Genomic DNA, 17,952 nt, shown 5'->3' on the forward strand with positions numbered 1-17,952 from the left:
CTTTGCTCGGCACTTCTCTCTCCTGTCGCCATGTGAAGAAGGAAGTGTTTGCATCATCTTTTGCTGTGATTGTAAGTTTCCTGAGGCCGCTCCAGCCATGTGGAACTGTGAGCCAATTGAACCTCTTTCCTTTTATAAATTACCCAGTCTTGGACAGTTCTTCATAGCAGCGTGAGAATGGACTAATACACTCTTTTTAAAAGTATGCCTCTTATATATAACATATAGTTGGATCTTTCTTTTTAAACCAAATTGAAAATTTTTTATTTTCATAAACCCATTCACTTTTATTTGTGTGTCCAATATGCATAATATCTTGTGTAATAAATGCAATGTGTATTATGTTTTACTTGCTGTACTTGTCTTTCGACATGGTACATTTTCTATATTCATTTAATTTCTTTTTATATATAAGAAATTCGCATTTTTAGTCTAATGGGTACCTTTGTACTCATTACCTTTAAAAATCCTATTAGTCTCTTACTAACTTTTACCATTTGGTTTTTCAGTTGTTAATGGTGTCTCTTGACTCCCACCTGTTGCCTCTACAACCATCATTGAGCTTATTCTGGTTTTGTCTTTCCTTCTTTTGTTTCCTATCATATTGTAGTTGACAAAACATATATAATCTATGTATGATTCTCCTAACCTTAGTTACACACTTAATTTAGGTCCAAAATTTGCCACATAGTCCCCAGTCATCTCCTGGTTGGATAAACTTAATTCTCTAGAAGATTCCTTCAGAGGTGCCTGTGGGCATATCACTCAATTATTCCATATTTTAAACTCTTATTCTGTACCTCTGATTTTTGAGGGTCTGCTTCGCTAGATATAAAATCTTTGAATTTCATGAAACTGCTGCTCCATCCTTGCCCCACCCTCTAGGTTGTTTTTGAGAAGACTGACAACTGTCTCTCTTGCCCTTACAGTAAGTTATTTGATCTTTTTATTTACAAGCGGTGAGGATATTTTTCAGATGCATCGTGAGGTTTTTAATTCAGTTTGTAGTGTTTTGAGACAGTTCCTCTGGCTGGGATTTTGGGCTAAGTTTTACCCGCTGAACTCTGTATTCTCATTTTCGTTTTTCTTCTTTCATAGTCTCCTACAGATGAAGACCGCTTACATCTCCGTATTGAGTGCTTCGTGTGATTTTTAGTTCAAGAGCTCCCTCTTCTGTCAGTGCAGCGTAGTACAGTTTCTGTATGACATTTTTGGGGGAGGGGAGGGAGGAGTTGAGGATCCTTGGATGCATCATTATTTTTTGTTTTGCAGAATCCTAAATGCCCACATCTGGCTTCTCCCTCCCTCCCCTGCATATTTTCTAATGCTGCCTCTGCCTGCCTTTAAATCACTTCCTTCTAGTCCACATTCTGGTCTTTCTGGATTCATTTTTAGTATTTTCCTCCCCTGTAGGATGTACTTTCTCTTTCTTCAGGTAATTATAATTGATTCCTAAACTCTCCATGCTCGACTTTTGCCTTCACTGGCTTTTGGACCCATCTTATCCCCTTGCTCTTTATCAAAGTTCTGGGTGGGAACTCCAGAATTTGGTAATTTGATGTTTATAGTGTCTCTTATTTCCAGTCACGTGAAAGGTGTGTGGGATTTGTGTGGTTGTTTTTGTTCTTCTTGTTGACCCGTGTAGTTTTTGGAGGATGCATTGAGAGATTTGAGTTTTTGTGGCTGTCATTACCTTGGCGACCTGGAAGTCCCTTACGTGGCATTTTAGGAGATGTGTGCAGTTGTATCAATTTCAAGTACAAATAGTAACTCGAGCCTGTTATGAACACCATCTTTTCATGTTAATTGTACCATAGAAGAATCTTGAGGATATCTTTTTTTTTTTTTTTTGAGATGGAATCTCGCTCTGTCGCCCAGGCTGGAGTGCAGTGGCGTGGTCTCGGCTCACTACAAGCTCCGCCTCTCGGGTTCACGCCTTTCTCCTGCCTCAGTCTCCTGAATAGCTGGGACTACAGGCGCCCGTCACCATGCCCGGCTAATTTTTTTGTATTTTTAGTAGAGACGGAGTTTCACTGTGTTAGCCAGAATGGTCTCGATCTCCTGACCTCATGATCCGCCTGTCTCGGCCTCCCAAAGTGCTGGGATTACAGGCGTGAGCCTGGCCTTGAGGATATCTTTAAAAGGTCTGCTCTTTTACGAAGGTTAAGTATCTCCCCTGTAAGCTTGTTTACACCGTGCATCTGTTTAGCCAGCCCTTTTTCATAGACACTTCAGCCAAATATTGGCATGTTTTCTGTTTCTGTATTTATGGGGTTGGACTCAACGAGCCTTTTACTATTGTGGCATATGGGAGGGAGCGTTGCCATTCTGCTGCCAGGGGTGAGTGTGATCTGGCGGCTATTACGTGTGTATGTGTGTAGGTCTCTATTAGGAAGGGACCTGCCATGCTTACCTGGCAGGGGAGATGTAACAGGATCCTGAAGGCAGTTCTCCCAGGGTGAGGCTCATCCATTGCATGCCAGATGTGTTGATCCTTGCAATTTCCCCAAACGTGGGAAACTCACTGCATCATTTGTGGTAGTGGGGGACTGTGTCTGTGCTCTCTCTTGACGTCTGAGTTTTTTCTTAAAAAAAAAAAAAAAAAAAAAAAAAAGACTCACCATCTTCTATGGACTGAATATCTGTGTTCCTCCAGAATCCATATGCTGAAGCCCTAACCCCATTGTGATAGTCTTTGGAGATGGGGCTTTTGGGAGGTAATTAGGTTTAGATGAAGTTGTGAGGCTGGGGCCCCATGATAGGATTAGTGCCCTTATAATAAGAGGAAGAGGGGCCGGGTACGGTGGCTCATACCTGTAATCCCAGCATTTTGGAAGGCTGAGGCAGGAGGATTGCTTGAAGTCAGGAGTTTGAGACCAGCCTGGGCAACATAGAAAGACCCCATCTCTACCAAAACAAAGAAAAAAGAAGAGGAAGATACTAGAGCTCTCTCCCTGCTTTGTGAGGACACAGTGAGAAGGTGGCCATCTGTAGGCCAGGAAGGGAGCCCTCACCAAAAATGAAACTGGCTGGCATGTTGATCTCAGACTTCCAGTCTCCAGACCTGTAGACATAAATGTCTGCTGTTTAAGCCACCCAGCCTCTGGTACTTTGTTATGGAAGCCTGAGCTGACTAAGATGCCAGCCAACCATATTTTTACAGAGTTCTCATACAAAGCCCGAAACTAGAGTCAGAGATTCAGCTCTGCCTGGCTTGGGGAAGGCGCCAGACCTGACTCATCGCAGGGGGTCAAGAATGTTTGTGAGATGAATAAATGGAGTATCTTTGTTCTGGAAATAGACCACCTATGAGTTATTATAGTAGAGAAATCCCAGGCCCCCACGAAGGACAGGGAAAGCCTGTAAAGTACTTTGGGCCCAGAAGAATAATGGAAAGAGGCCAGGCACGCTGGGAAAGTTCCATTTACAAACCCGCCTTCTGCTGGGTTGAGTCTTGCCTGCTGTGGGCTCAGGGATCCTGGCCTGGCCTATTTTTTCTCTGGGTGGATACCCCATTCCCGGGAGCATTCAGATCCCTAAAGACAGCTTCTGTCTCCTCTGAGACCACTGCTGAGTCTTGTCACCTGGTGTCCCCACGGTGCCGCCCTGTCTTCTCTTGTTCTCCGTGGGTTCCAGAAAAAGGGACCACCTTGGCTCTGTGGCTTTAGATCTCTCCAGAGGATGGCAAAGGCCTCAGACAGCTTCTCCAGTGGGACGCAGCCAACATCCGAGCTGCATTTTCAACATGAGAGCCACTCTTAGGCTGAGTTGGACAGGGAGAAAGGAATTGTGCTTGGGCACCCAGGCGGCATCTGCTGTCCCCTGACCTGGCACCATGGGTCCAACTTTGGGTTTTAACTTCCCACGAGTGCCTGGACACGGAGAGGAAATGGTTAAGAGGATAAAGACATATGGGGAGCGATCTCCAGGGTCACTGAGGTCCTGACTCCTGCCTCCCACTCCCTAGGCCCCTCTGGCTGGGCCCAGGAGGTCTCCCTCCCCCCTGGTTGTCAGTCAGCTTCTGCTGTGCCCTCACGGGGATTTCCTCCTAGAGCCCACCAGGTGGGAGAACCAGGGCCGGCAGTGCTGAAGGCCCACACGGCACCAGCACAGCTGAATGGCCCGGCTTTCTCAGAACCCATCCCGTGGAACACTGGAGGCAGCGCAGGAAGGGCCAGGTTCTACGAGAGGAGCTTGGGCAGCAGGAATACTCCATGACAGCAGAGATGCTGGGGCCTTTTCCCCAGAGCCTTATTCTTATTTTATTTTTTTTAATCTTTAGACAGAACTCTCATTCACGGCATTTAGTTACTTGTTCATTCATTCATCATTCATTCACTCATGCACTTAATAAGTATTGCACTCTCCTACCTTGTGCCAGAGACTGTGCGAGACTTGGAGAATTGGTAACACACCCAGAGTCCTGCCTTCGGGGGCTTTCACAAGCAGAGCCATTGCTCTGGCTTTTGGGTTTCCATAGCGTGCACTAGCCTTTGAAGGCCTCCAGGAAGTCCTTCCAGAATCAAAACTGTTCCGTTGTGTTTCACTGAGAATTCTGCAAATTTCTTTGGTGATGGGACTTGACTCTTCTTCATATGGTACGAGGCAGACCAGTGAATGCATCGTGAAGCAGCAATCCAGGCCTGTGGAACGGGGTGGGGGACAGTGGGGTCTCAGTGAGAGCCTGGCCTTTGGATTCAGAGAGTGCTGAGTTACAGTCTCAGCCCTGCTCCTCGCTGGCTGTGGAGTTGGGGCCACATGAACCGGCTAAGCTTTGGCTTTCTCAGAAATAGTTTGGTGATAATGATTCCTGCCTAGTGGGAGGATTAAATAAGATAAATGGCAAGGTTTTATCCCATGGTCAGGGAGGACGGTGACTGCCTTGCGCCATGGGTGACCCCTGCTTTCCTTCAGAGGGCATGTTCACAGGCTGGTGTGTACACACACACACACACACACACACACACACAGAGACACACACACGCTTCCTGTAATCCTCGCTTGCCTGGGAGGCAGCAGTGACTCTGCCTTCTAGAAGTCGTCTGAACTGTCTGCTTTCCAAACAGGGGCGACAGGACTGTGACTTGAGGTGATGGGTTGCTGAACTGCTCTGCTGCCAGACGCATTTTGCCGGCTTCTCATAATGTCAGTGAGATCTGGGAAATGGACCAGGCACGATTTCCCGCTAAATGAAACACTTCGGGGCCATCGGCTAAATAGATGATGCTTTTGAGAAAACCCCATGGGCACTGTGTCAGACAGGCCATGGGACCCTGCAAGCCTGTCTTTCTCTGTGCCCATCTGGGTGATGAGACATTGCCCAGGCCGGCTCCATGAGCCCCTCTGGCTGTGAGGACCTGCGCCTTCTGTCTCAGTGCACCTGCAGGGAAGCTGAGATTTGATCCTCATGGAACACTCAATCCTTTCTGCATCTCACTGTCTTCCTGCCCTCCTCTTTCTCCCTTTCTCTTGCCTGACTGTTGACTATAAAATAGGATATTATTTAGGAACATGTCCTTGCCTCCCTCCCTGGCTCCACATCATCCCATGACATAGTGGCTGTGCTCAGATGGAGAGTGAGCTATGTTTCTGTGGGCAGGGGTGGGTCATGTATCCTGGGTCCTCCCTAGACAGCCCCAGCCCTTTCTCTTTGTTCCAAGGGGCCTGGTTGCCATGCCGATTGTTTCATCCCTGTGCACTGCCTAGAGCTGCCTTCTGGAGCACACTCTCTTCTTTCCTGATGGCAACAGTCCCACCTGATGGCAACAGTCCCTGGGCCAGAGGATGCCCATTGGTCTTCATGGAGGGAGCTTGGGTCAGGCCCACTTGGTCTCCAATCCTGGCTCTGCCACCTGCTGGCTCTGCAGTGGTGCCAGCTTATCCTGCTAAGCCTAGCTTCCTCTTCTACATGGGTATATCTGCCCCAGGTGCAGGTGTGAGGATCCCGGGTAATGCTCATGAGGTGCCCAGCACTCTGTGTGGCACAGAAGTGACCAGAAAATATCAACTCACCCCGTGCCAAGTCTTCACTGTCCTTAAGATCTCAAACTATTTTTTCTTGATCTTCTTCCCTTGATGACCAACACCCTTGTTCCTTCCTGCCCTTGCGGGCCACCCCCTCATACATCTTTCTTTGGACCACATCTTAGGCTTTTGCCTTGCTTTTACTTACCTGTTCATCCACGCACGCACCCACCCATCCAACCATTCATTTCTTGCTTCATTCATCCAGTGATGTATTGAATGTTTCCTACATGTGTATGTCAGGCTAGGGTGAGCAAAGCAGATTCAGTGTCTGCCTGCCCTAAACTTACAGTGCAGGAGAGGATAGAGACAATGGAACAGGTGCATGTGCTTGTATACGTATGTGAGATTGTGTGCGTATGTGTGTGAGTGTGTGCATGTGTGTGTGAATGTGTGATGGGAGGTAGGTGCTAACAGGAAGAATCTTGAGAAATGCACACTAGGGTCACCTAACAGGGTCCTGTGGGGTCAGGAAAGCTTCATGGAGGAAGTGGTTCTTACCTCTTTGAGCAGATACAAGCAACCTGAGGTCAGGGGTTATGCTTTCTAGGGCCTCAGAACACCAGCATCATCAACAGGTGAGTGCCTGCCATTTATACGAGGCCCTGGGTTTGCAAAGAGGGAGGAATATGCAAAATAAATAGTAATGCAAAGGGACAGTTAGTAAATACTTGTCCAATGAATTCATGGATGAATGTGCTGTTGCCAGGCTTGTATTTGCTAAGCAATCTTCCCAGCACATGTTAAATCTCTGACTCCCCATGAATAAGGAGCTTAGAAGAGCTTATTTGAGTTTCTACGTGGTTCATGCATATGCAAGCAAGATTCCTTTTAATCTCAAATTTTATTTTATTAGATGTATTTACATGTATTTATTAGTTCTCAGGTTTTCCTTGGGGCCTGTGGGAAATTTCACGAAGGTATCATCCCATCTTCACTGCAGTTGTTAGAGGGCAGGATGGAAGATTCCTGAATAACTCGATCACCCCAGATGACCAGAGATCTTCTGGGTGTGTAATGACCACAGACTAATATTAATCATAATCACTATCATGAACCCACACGACATGCAGTTGTATAAAGGATCGGGCACCTCCACGTTTGTAGCACCTTTACATAAAGTCAGAGTGTTCAAGCCATCCTGGACCTCACCTGGTGGGAGGGAGAATGATGCTCTGCCAGGTGGAGGCCTTGGGTCTTGTTGGTCTCCTTTTACTGCAGGAGAGGCTGCAGGCTTAGCTGGAAACATAATCGCTGCTCAAGGTCAGGCTGTGCCCAGTGGCCGAGGCACTTGGCAAGCTTGCCACTGGATGGCCTAAATTTGCACCGCTCTGCAGGCTGTCGTCCCAGTTGGCAGGGGCGCCGCAGCTGGATGGCTCAGCGTCTACCCAAAGGGAAGTGGATTCAACAGCTGGCTGAATCTCAGAAGGTTTTCATGTTCCCAGTGAGATCCAGGATCAAAACGGTTTTCTAAAACTATTTTCCACTTGCTAAAGTTAAGGTTATTATTATTATTTTTCAGGAAATCGGCTGTGTACGGGTTTTATTTTTAAACATCATCGTTTTGTACAGGAGCACAAAACTCATGAATTCCATCCCTGCTCAAGCGGGGTCCCAGGTTGGAGGCGTGACACCCGTGCCTCCCCACTGGTGTCATTGATTACCAAGGGCAAGGCTCTAGGGTTAGTGGGGACCTGATGAAACCCACCTGGGGCTCTTGATGTGGGAGTGTTTGGTGGATGTGCCTCCCCATCCCGCTGCCGAGAGCCCTGCTCTGTAACTGGTCCATGTCGTCTGGATGGTCTGTTGGCACCCTGTCCATTGCACTTCGGCTTCCCATGCTGCCACCTGCACAGGCTGCTGCCCTGCTGATTCTTGGGTCACATGAGCTGCACCCTCATTGCTGCAGCCAGCTGATGGCAGAAAGCGCCTCAACCCCATCGTCCAGTGTCTCCTTGGCTGAGATGAGGAGGCTGTAGGAGAGGCTAGGAAGAGTCAGGAAGGGGCTGTAAGGGACCAGTGGGGCAGGGCACTGCAGCCCGGGTCAAATTCTTACTGATCTTGGCAGATCTTTTTTTTTTTTTTTTTTTTTTGAGACGGAGTCTCACTTTTTCGCCCAGGCTAGAGTGCAGTGGCATGCAAGCTCCGCCCCCTGGGTTCATGCCATTCTCCTGCCTCAGCCTCCCGAGTAGCTGGGACTACAGGCGCCTGCCACCTCGCCCCGCTAATTTTTGTATGTTTTAGTAGAGACGGGGTTTCACCTTGTTAATCAGGATAGTCTCGATCTCCTGACCTCGCGATCTGCCCGCCTCGGCCTCCTAAAGTGCTGGGATTACAGGCGTGAGCCACCGCGCCTGGCCAGCAGATCTCTTTTATTATCCACAAAGACCTCTTCTCTACTGTCACCCTTTCCCTCCCCACCAACAGTATCCTGGGAGCCTTTTCTCCGATTGGCCCTGGGAATTATTCATTTAAGGCACTGGATTTCCAGAACTTGGAACTTCCCTTTCCTGGGGATGTGGGTGGGGTGTTGCTGAGAACACTTGGAAGGGTCCATCAACGACCCATCAAGAGAGGCGAGGCCGGCACCTCAGTGCAATGCGCCAGCGGGGTCGACAGCTACCCCAGAGAAACAGGTGGAAGCTCAGACACTTAGCAGGATGTCGGGGGTTCACTTCTCCGCATCAGTCCGTCTCTGGAGAAGGTCACAGGCGCGTCATCGTAGACTTTTGGTTGGCTCAGAGTTCCCTCGACAGTGGCATTTCCAGCTCAGAAGTTCAGGGTCTCGTCTCCCTGCAGGAAGATGGTGAGTGACGGAAACGCATCCCCTCGCCTGTTCCAGTGCAGCTCCTCCACTCACTCCTTACAAGGTCCCTGCCAGCAGCGAACCTTTCCCAGCCATTGATTCCTCATCTCAGGGGTTGGGATCCTAGCACCCCCTTTTGGGGGTGTCCTAGGATGGCAGATGTGGGATGGCCTGGCGTGTTCAGCCCAGTGCCTGTCCACGGCCCCTTGAGGTAGGCATTTGCTTCTTGCCTTCTCTGGCTTTGAGTTCAGTTGTCCCCATATCCCCTGAGGATCCAAAAGGGGCTTTTTAACTCTGCTCAATGAGAACTTTCCTTGAGGCCCAACATATGCCTCCAAAGAACCCGCTTTTAGGGGGCATGCAGGCCAAGGTTTATTGCAGTAAAAGGGGGTGACACAAAGCTTACTGCCTTCCCCTCAAATTCCCCACCACGCCATCCCGCCCTCATTGCCTGCCCCTTGTGGAATTACAGTCATCTGCTTGTTATTTGTGATTTCCACTCGCCTTCAAGCTGTTCCAGGCAATGGCTGAGTTTCATCACCTTTACAACCCTAGGATTGGGCGCACAGCAGGTGCCCGGTGAATGCTTGCTGAGTTCATGCTGTAATCCTTGTCCCTTAATTTCATTTAACATTTTCCTCTTTGACAAAGATAGAACATGCTCATTGAAGAACATTCTTACCACACAGAAAGATATAACAAAAAGCAACCAACTTCACAAACATCCTCTGAAGTCCCATTTCCCAGACATAGCCGGGGTCAAGGTTTTAGAGAACGCCATCCTTCCGGACTTTTCCTTATGCACACATAGATATATAAGTGCTGGGTATGTGAAGAATTCTATAGAAATGACATCTCACCATGCATTCCATTTTGCAATTTTTTTTTTTAAATCACAGAGCTCTTTCCATGTCAACAAATATAGATCCGCACATTTTTTCTGATAACTGTGTACTATTCTTTCTATCAATATCCTGTGATTCATTTACCAAAGCAGTTGACTGAAGTCTTTTTTCTTTTTTTTTTTTTTGAGACGGTGTCTCACTCTGTCACCCAGGCTGGAGTGCAGTGGCACAATCTCGGCTCACTGCAAGCTCTGCCTACCAGGTTCACACCATTCTCCTGCCTCAGCCTCCCAAGTAGCTGGGACTACAGGCGCCCACCACCACATAGAACATAGGCTAAATTTTGTATTTTTAGTAGAGACGGGGTTTCACCGTGTTAGTGAGGATGGTCTCAATCTCCTGACCTCATGATCTGCCCGCTTCGGCCTCCCAAAGTGCTGGGATTACAGGCATGAGCCACCGTGCCTGGCCAACTGAAGCCATTTTTAAAGGGTTTCCACACTCCTTCTATCATAAACTAGGCTGTGGGGAATGTCACTGTTCATCTTTATGCCCCTGTCCACCCAAATTAGTGGGACCAACCCCTTTTACAGGATACCAACCCCATTTATAAGTAGTTTACAAGATGCTACTTTGCTTCTGTGAACTTATCTGTTTGTTTTATTGTTGGTTTTTTGGTTTTTTTGAGATGGAGGTTTTGCTCTTGTTGCCCAGACTGGAGTGCAATGGCATGATCTCGGCTCACCTCAGCCTCTGCTTCCTGGGTTCAAGCGATTCTCCTGCCTCAGCCTCCCAAGTAGCTGGGATTGCAGGCATGCGCCACAATGCCAGGCTAATTTTTCTGTATTTTTAGTAGAGATGGGGTTTCTCCAAGTTGGTCAGGCTGGTCTTGAATTCCCAACCTCAGGTGATCCGCCTGCCTCGGCCTCCCAAAGTGCTGGGATTACAGGCATGAGCCATCGCTCCCAGCCGAACTCATCCCTTTGTAAACGTCAAGTTGCTCCTGTGTGGGCCAATGATCCTGGGAGCTGCCTGGGTTTCCTAAAATGGGGGTAATGATCTTTTACGACAAGGGGCAACCTGAGCAGTGACCAGTGCCTCTCTTGCTCCAACAGGACTGTACGCTGCATGAGGACAGGAAGGGCTGTTTCTTCTAGCCCCTCCCCTCCCCAGGACTCCTCACCCAGGGCCCTGCACACGGGGAACTCAGGGTGGCTGCTGACGGCAAGAAAGAAGGGCTGAGGCAGGAGCCCCAGGCTGACAGCGCTCTGTCCCTCAAACCTGCCAAAGGTCATCGCCAGGCTTTATACTCATCTTCTCAGCCACCTAGCTCCCCTGGCAGTAAAACATCATTTTCTATTAAATGAGATGTCTGACATTTACCAAACTTTTATGTGACAATTTAGAAGGAACTGGTTGCATTAAACAGCCTTATTAATATTGCAGTAACACGATTAGGGGAACATCATGGCTGTTAGACCACAGGGTTCTGATTTATGAGCTCTGGAGGCACAGAGGTCCCCATTGACCAAAACACCTTCCGCTCAATTCACGTACAGTTATCGAAATCCAGAGACAAAGTCCTGTGATCACACAGCCCTACAAAGCGAGGGTGGTGTTGAGACCTCTTTAAGGACTCTGGACTCGGCCGGGCGCGGAGGCTTCACGCCTGTAATCCCAGCACTTTGGGAGGCCGAGGCGGGCGGATAATGAGGTCAGGAGATTGAGACCATCCTGGCTAACACGGTGAAACCCCATCTCTACTAAAAATACAAAAAATTAGCTGGGCGCGGTGGCGGCGGGTGCCTGTAGTCCCAGCTACTCGGGAGGCTGAGGCCGGAGAATGGCATAAACCTGGGAGGCGGAGCTTGCAGTGAGCTGAGATCGCGCCACTGCACTCCGGCCTGGGTGACAGAGCAAGACTCCATCTCAAAAAAATAAATAAGTAAAAATAAAAACAACTCTGGACTCTGTGTTTCCAACCAGGAAGTGCAGAGTATGCTCGTTAGACTTGAGGGGATTAGCACTGCAGGACGGGGAGAGGAGGTTGGGGGGTGAGAAGGGGAGGATTGCAGGAGGGGGAGGGAGGTGAAGAAGGGGAGAGGAGAGGAGAGGAGGAGGGAAGAGGGCAGGAGGAGGGGAGGGGAGGAGGAGAGGGGGAAGGACAGAAGGAGGGGAGGGCAGGGAGGAGGCAAGAGCCAGTCTGGAGGGAGTGAGCCCGTGAGCTAGCGCACAGAGGGCAGGGGTTGGGCTTCAGCATCCATGAAGAACTCAATTCTTCAGTGACAGAGGATGTTTCTTTCTTTTTCCTCTGGTTATAAAACAGTTGATGTTCATTATAGAAAAGTGGAGCTACAGATAGGGAAAAAGAAGAAACCAACCCACGTAGTCCCACGGCTCCCCGATGACCACTGGTGGAAAATGGCGCCTGGTATTCATGATGACTCACATCCAGATGTTCCTTCTCGGGGTTTTGAGAGGCTGGTTGGGCCCTGAGGCTCCAAGGAGTGCCCTGAAGGCCCTGGTGAAGTGTTCCTGGGGCGCTTTAACCCCAAGGAGCTCTGAGCAGCCGGAGAAAGGGCCGAGGTATCTGAACCTGTGAAGGACAGGAGCGCCCAGAAAGCTGGTTCCTAGGGTGTCCCCCGCCACATCTGGGGAAAGCCCTGCCTGGCCTGGCTCCTGGCCTGGCCCTGAAGCCTAGGTTTGAAATCGTAGCTTAATAATCCATAGCTGCGCTTTTGGTTGCCAGGGCCCTCCTGAAAAACTAAAGAAGGCCTTGGCAATTTGGGAGAGCTCTGGGAAGCAGGAATGAGGCCAGGGTCTGGGGAGGAGGGTGGAAGAGGAAGAAAGAGTCTCTGAGGGCACTGGCAAACCCCAGCTCTGAGCCTGCACCCTCTCCCCGCTTTCTTGGACTCCTGGGGGCTGTGGATCTTGGCCTCTGAGTCCTGCTGGGCTGCTGCTCTGGGCTGACCCACCTCCTGCAAGGCTCTATGGAAAGTGCCTTACCTGCTTATCTCCCGCCATCTGGAACATCCCCCTGAATCTCTCTGCCTCATCGCCTGGTCGTCCGTACCAAAAGCCATTCCTCTGATTCTAGTGTTAGTCCTGGCAGAGTGGCTGCAGTTGGCTGTCTTAGGTGTGGGAGAAAATCATTGTTCAGCCAAGAAGGAGGTAAGGGGAACATCACACACCGGGGCCTATCATGGGGAGGGGGGAGGGGGGAGGGATTGCATTGGGAGTTATACCTGATGTAAATGACGAGTTGATGGGTGCAGCAGACTAACATGGCACAAGTATACATATGTAACAAACCTGCATGTTATGCACATGTACCCTACAACTTAAAGTATAATAATAATAAATAAATTAAAAAAAAAAAAAAAAAAAGAAGGAGGTAGAGGGTGGAGGGTTATCCCTCAGGCTCTTCAGCTCAGGAGCCCATGCCGGAGAAAACTAGGAAAGCATCCTTATTTGTTGGCCCAGGTGAAAAGCAGCCAGGCAGGGCAGCCAAGGTGACTCCTGGATCCAGACCCAGCCCCTGGGAGCCACGCCAGTCGGGGAGATGGCACGAGGAACTGGCGCCCGCAGTGTCTCTAGGACTGGGTGGCTGAGGCCCTCAGGCCTGTCCTGTTGTGGGCATACAGTGGGATTCTCTGCCTGAACCCAGAGTGACTCAGCACCATGCTCATGGCTGGGGGAACCAGTGTACAGAGGGAACCCCCGGGAACCTGGAGGGTGTGGCAGCAAATAGGAGCCATGGCTGCATCCGAGGTGGAAGGAGGCCAGTTGGGTCACATGGCAAGAGGGACTCCCAACTCGAGGTACAGTCGAGTCTGATCGTGGGATGAGAGCCCTGGTGGCTGCCTCCCTGAGTAGGATAAGTGGCCTCTGGGGGATCTGCCCAGGCAACTTTCTGGCCCCTTGATGTGGGCCTGAAGCTTGGAAATAGCCTGATGGTGTCCAGGCAAGGCTGAGGAGGATGGCAGGAGAGTCCAGGGAAGCCAGGCAGGCTGGCTCAGGGGGCCGTTGCAGGCACCACGTGACCCCAGCATTCATCACATACTGGCTTAATGTGAGTGTGTGTGTGTGTGTGGAGGTGGGAGAGAGAGAGGTTTTTTTTTTGTTTTTTGTTTTTTGTTTTTGAAAGAGTCTCACTCTGTTGCCCAGGCTGGAGTGCAGTGGTATGATCTCGGCTCACTGCAACCTCTGCCTCCCGGGTTCAAGCAATTCTCCTGTCTCAGCCTCCCGAGTAGCTGGGATTACAGGTGCCCACCACCATGCCTGGCTAATTTTTGTATTTTTGGTGGAGACGGGGTTTCACCATATTGGTCAGGCTGGTCTTGAACTTATTGGTCAGGCTGGTCTTGAACTTCTGAGCTCAGGTGATCCACCCATCTTGGCCTCCCGAAGTGCTGGGATTACAGGTGTGAGACACTGTGCCCAGCCGAGATTTTCAATCAAAGCCACTATATGGCTCTGATGAGATGGAGATGACAGCTTCCCTGTGCGGCAGCCAGACGGGACCGAGCGCAGGCTCCCTTGGGTCACTGCTTGGCCTCTGACATGTGCTGTCCTCTTCTGTCAAACGGGGATCTAAACCTACTGGACAGGATTGTGCAGATTAAAGGAAAAGCTTCTAATAGCGCAAACAAAGCAAGCATGGCCTTTGCCCTCACAGAGTCTTCTTGGAGCTCAAACAGAGCAAGCATGGCTTCTGCCCTCATGGAGACTCCAGCAGCAGGGATGGCTCAGCCTGCCAAGTTTCATGATGCAGGTGCACGCGACGCCAGGGAGGACTTGGCTGGGAGACACCGCCCATCGGAGGCTGGTTTCGTTCTCCCTGATGGGGGTGGGCCCTGCAGAGGGAGCAGGGCCTGTTAGAGGACTCCAGGGCAGAGGGTGCCTTCCTGATCCAGGACCCTCCAGCCCTTTGTCTCTGTCCTATGGGGCTGGGGGACCATGTGGTTGGCCAGCAGATACAGGGACGGTTGCCTGGAATCCCAGTCTCAGTGGCTGAGCCAAGGCACCCTGGACTCCCCAGGTGTGGCTGTGCCTACACAGGGCTGCCCGGGCTTCTCAGTACTCATGGCTGGCTCTTGCCTCCCAGGAGACACAGACATCTGCCCATTCATCCCAGTTGTCCGTTTGCTTTGGAACCAGGAGCATGATTTACGTCCGAGTGCATTTTTATGTTTTGCACCAAAGGTTTTAAACAGTTCCTAGATAAAACAATTCTATTTTAATGCACAAAATTCCTATCTTGGGTTATCTTCTTTATAGCTATATATGTTTTATTAGCTATATTAGTTTATTGTTATTGGCCTATCTCCTTGCTAGAACATAAGCTCCCTGAGGACCAGGGCACGCCTGTGTAGCACTCTGTTCCCGGTGCCTACCACGGGGCCAGGCACGTAGGGAGGCCCCAGAAACAGGTTGGGAGGGTGCACAGACCGGTGTTTGCAGGGGCCAACTGTTTACGTAGCTCTCCCTTTGTGGCAGCTGCTCTCCGCCCATCTTTCTCTTAATAGTTATGGATTATGGAAAAGAAGAACAAAGCGCATTAAGAGGTTCCCCTACATTTGATTTGAGGAAGTTTTCATCAGAACGGCTCCATTGATTGGCCTTTCGCGTACAGCCTTATTCCCTTCTCACAAAATGAATATTGCCTTGTCTCCTTGAGAAAAATTGATTTCAGCCAGAAAGGAGAAGAGCAAACTCCCTCCTCCCCTTCTTCTTCTTCTTTTTTTTTTTCCTCCTGCTGAGATGGAATTTATCTCTTAGGTAGGTGGGGGGAACCAGGAATAATTGGACCAGACGCTAATTCCCAGAGATTCATTGTCTCGAAAGCTCCCACCAGAATGTGGGAAACTTGCCTTGAATTGCATACTAATGATAAATGACAACTCTAACAGACCGTCACATTGAGATGTTTAGTCCTTCCTGCTAGGAGATGACACATTAATTTTCTCTCAGATTTACATTGGATTCTTAATAAAATATCGGTGTTAGAATATGACAAGTGAGGGGCCATGGAAGCACCAGGTGCCATTTGGGAGGCATGGACTTCGGCCGGAGGAGACAGTGGTGGGGCTGAACATGAGCCAGGCACTGGGTGGCATTGGAGCAGGGCTCCCATCACTGTGCTGGGCTAGGGCTTACGTGGCCTGGCTGCACTAAGCAGCAGGAATGGCAGGCCCTCTTTCTTGACGATAGTGTTGAATCCAAAGACAGGTGATGCCATTAACCCTCTCTCATCTTAAACCCCTTTTTCTTTGGCTCATCACTGACCAAATGCTTTCAGCGTAATAAGTGAAGTTTTCTATTTTTAAGAAAAGTTACTGTTTCTTGATTAATTTGCTCATCTGATGAGCATTTATGGAGTGTTTGCTGTTTACAAGTTAGGAAGGTAGAGGAGGCAGAAGCAGCAGCCAGACGTGCCAAGTCTAAGTGGTCATACCACTTCCCTGCTTCAAAACCTCCAGTCGCTTCCGTGCCCTTGAGAGCAATGTTCGGAATTCTCGGAGGACCCACAAAGCCCCGGGATCTAACCCCTCTGCACGTGCTGTTCCCTTTGTTTGGAAGGTGCCTCTCCTTGTTGTTTTTGGCTGACTTTTACTCTCTTCAATCTCTCGGTCTACTATCACTTTTTCAAGGGGCCGGGGAGTGGGGGTCATAACCCCTCTGCCCCAGTCTGGACGCAGCCTCTCTGTAGGATGCTGTTAGGTGCCCTCTGCTTTTTTTTTCTTGCGCTTACGCAGTTGCACTCTCCAGGTTAATTTATGCTCTCTTACATTTTATGCCACATTTGTATTAAGATCGGAGTCCTCGCTTTTCCTTCATTGCTGTTAATACACGTGTACCCTTGGTTAATTAGTGTCTCTCATCACTCTTAGAGGAAAATCCACCCTGGTTCAGGAGCCCACATTACTTGGGGTGAGCTGCTTTCTCGCCCCATCTCCTGGCCCTGCCCTGTTCTCCGCCTGCCAGCCTCTGCCAAGCTTCCTCTTCAGGCCTAGGCCTTGCCACACTCTCTACCGAAAGCCCTTGCGGGAGCCAGCTTTCATGTCCTTGCCTTCACCTCCGTTTTCACCCAGATGCTGCATCCTCGGAAACGCCTCTGGGCTGCCCATCGCCACCCACTGACAGCTGTTATCAAAAGAACTCGTTTGCCATCTCTGGTGGGTCCCCTTCCCCTCCTGCAGCTCTGGGGCCGGCCCAGGGCGGGCCTCTGAGCATCACTGTTCTTCCTCCCTACAGGACTGCAAGCTGTGCAGAGGCAGGGCTGTGGCACCCTCAGCACCCCACATGAATGCTCGGCCGTGATAGCTGCTCAGTCAATATTAACTGAACAAGTCAGTGAACGTCAGTGTAGAGTTTCAAGCCGAGGCCCTGGGAGCCCTGGGCAGGTGCCATTTAGGAGGTACTCTCGCTCTGGAGTGGGTCTTGGTCATTACGATCCCTCTGAATGGGCAGCCTCTTCTTTTCAGGGACCTCCAGGGACAATTTATATGAACAAACTGTGGTTTAACGGTCTTGGGAAATACAAGTGGACTTTTTTTTTTTTTTTCTCTTTTAGGCAGTCTCACTTTGTCACCCAGGCTGGAGGGTGATGGTGTGATCATAGCTCACTGCCACCTCCACTTCCCAGGTTCAAGTGATTCTTACACCTCGGCCTCCTAAGTAGCTGGGATTAAAGGCGCCTGCCACCACGCCTGGCTAATTTTTGTAGTTTTAGTAGAGATGGGGTTTCACCATGTTGGTCAGGCTGGTCTCGAACTCCTGACCTCAGGTGATGCTCCTGTCTTGGCCTCCCAAAGTGTTGGGATTACAGGTGTGAGCCACCGTGCCTGGCCAGAAATACAAATTGACTTCTGCCTCTGAGTTCTGGAAGCCCTAGCCACCCCTCATCCTGTTCTCAAGCCTCCACAAAAGCATCGTGGCCCTAGAGATGGAATCTAGGTCTGCCCCGACCTGCCAGCTTCTCCTCTTGCTTGACTTTTTGGGGTCAGCCTTCCTAGGGTTATAGCAAGGATTAAATGAGACTGACTGCATGAAGCACTAGCTACAGGATAGAGCCATTGACTGTCCTTGCTTTTATTCAGAAAAATGAGGCCGGGCGCAGTGGCTCACCTCTGTAATCCCAGCATTTTGGGAGGCTGAGGCAGGTGGATCATTTGAGGCCGGGAGTTCGAAACTAGCCTGGCCAACACGGTGAAACCTCCATCTCTACTAAAAATACAAAAATTAGCCGGGCGTGTTTGGTGGGTGCCTGTTGTC

General features: G+C 49.8%; 1 protein-coding gene and 1 non-coding gene across 17 annotated transcripts in view; both read left to right on the plus strand.

Moving 5' to 3' along the window:
- Positions 1-17,952, plus strand: part of CAMTA1 (calmodulin binding transcription activator 1) — a 953,012-nt gene that overhangs the window by 420,693 nt on the left and 514,367 nt on the right. The window lies entirely within an intron of this gene.
- Positions 2,406-2,570, plus strand: LOC116271839. Its single transcript, XR_004180599.1, has one exon. It is a non-coding gene; the product is annotated as a U1 spliceosomal RNA (small nuclear RNA).

Source organism: Papio anubis, chromosome 1, assembly GCF_008728515.1.
Source record: "Papio anubis isolate 15944 chromosome 1, Panubis1.0, whole genome shotgun sequence".
Lineage (NCBI taxonomy): Eukaryota > Metazoa > Chordata > Mammalia > Primates > Cercopithecidae > Papio > Papio anubis.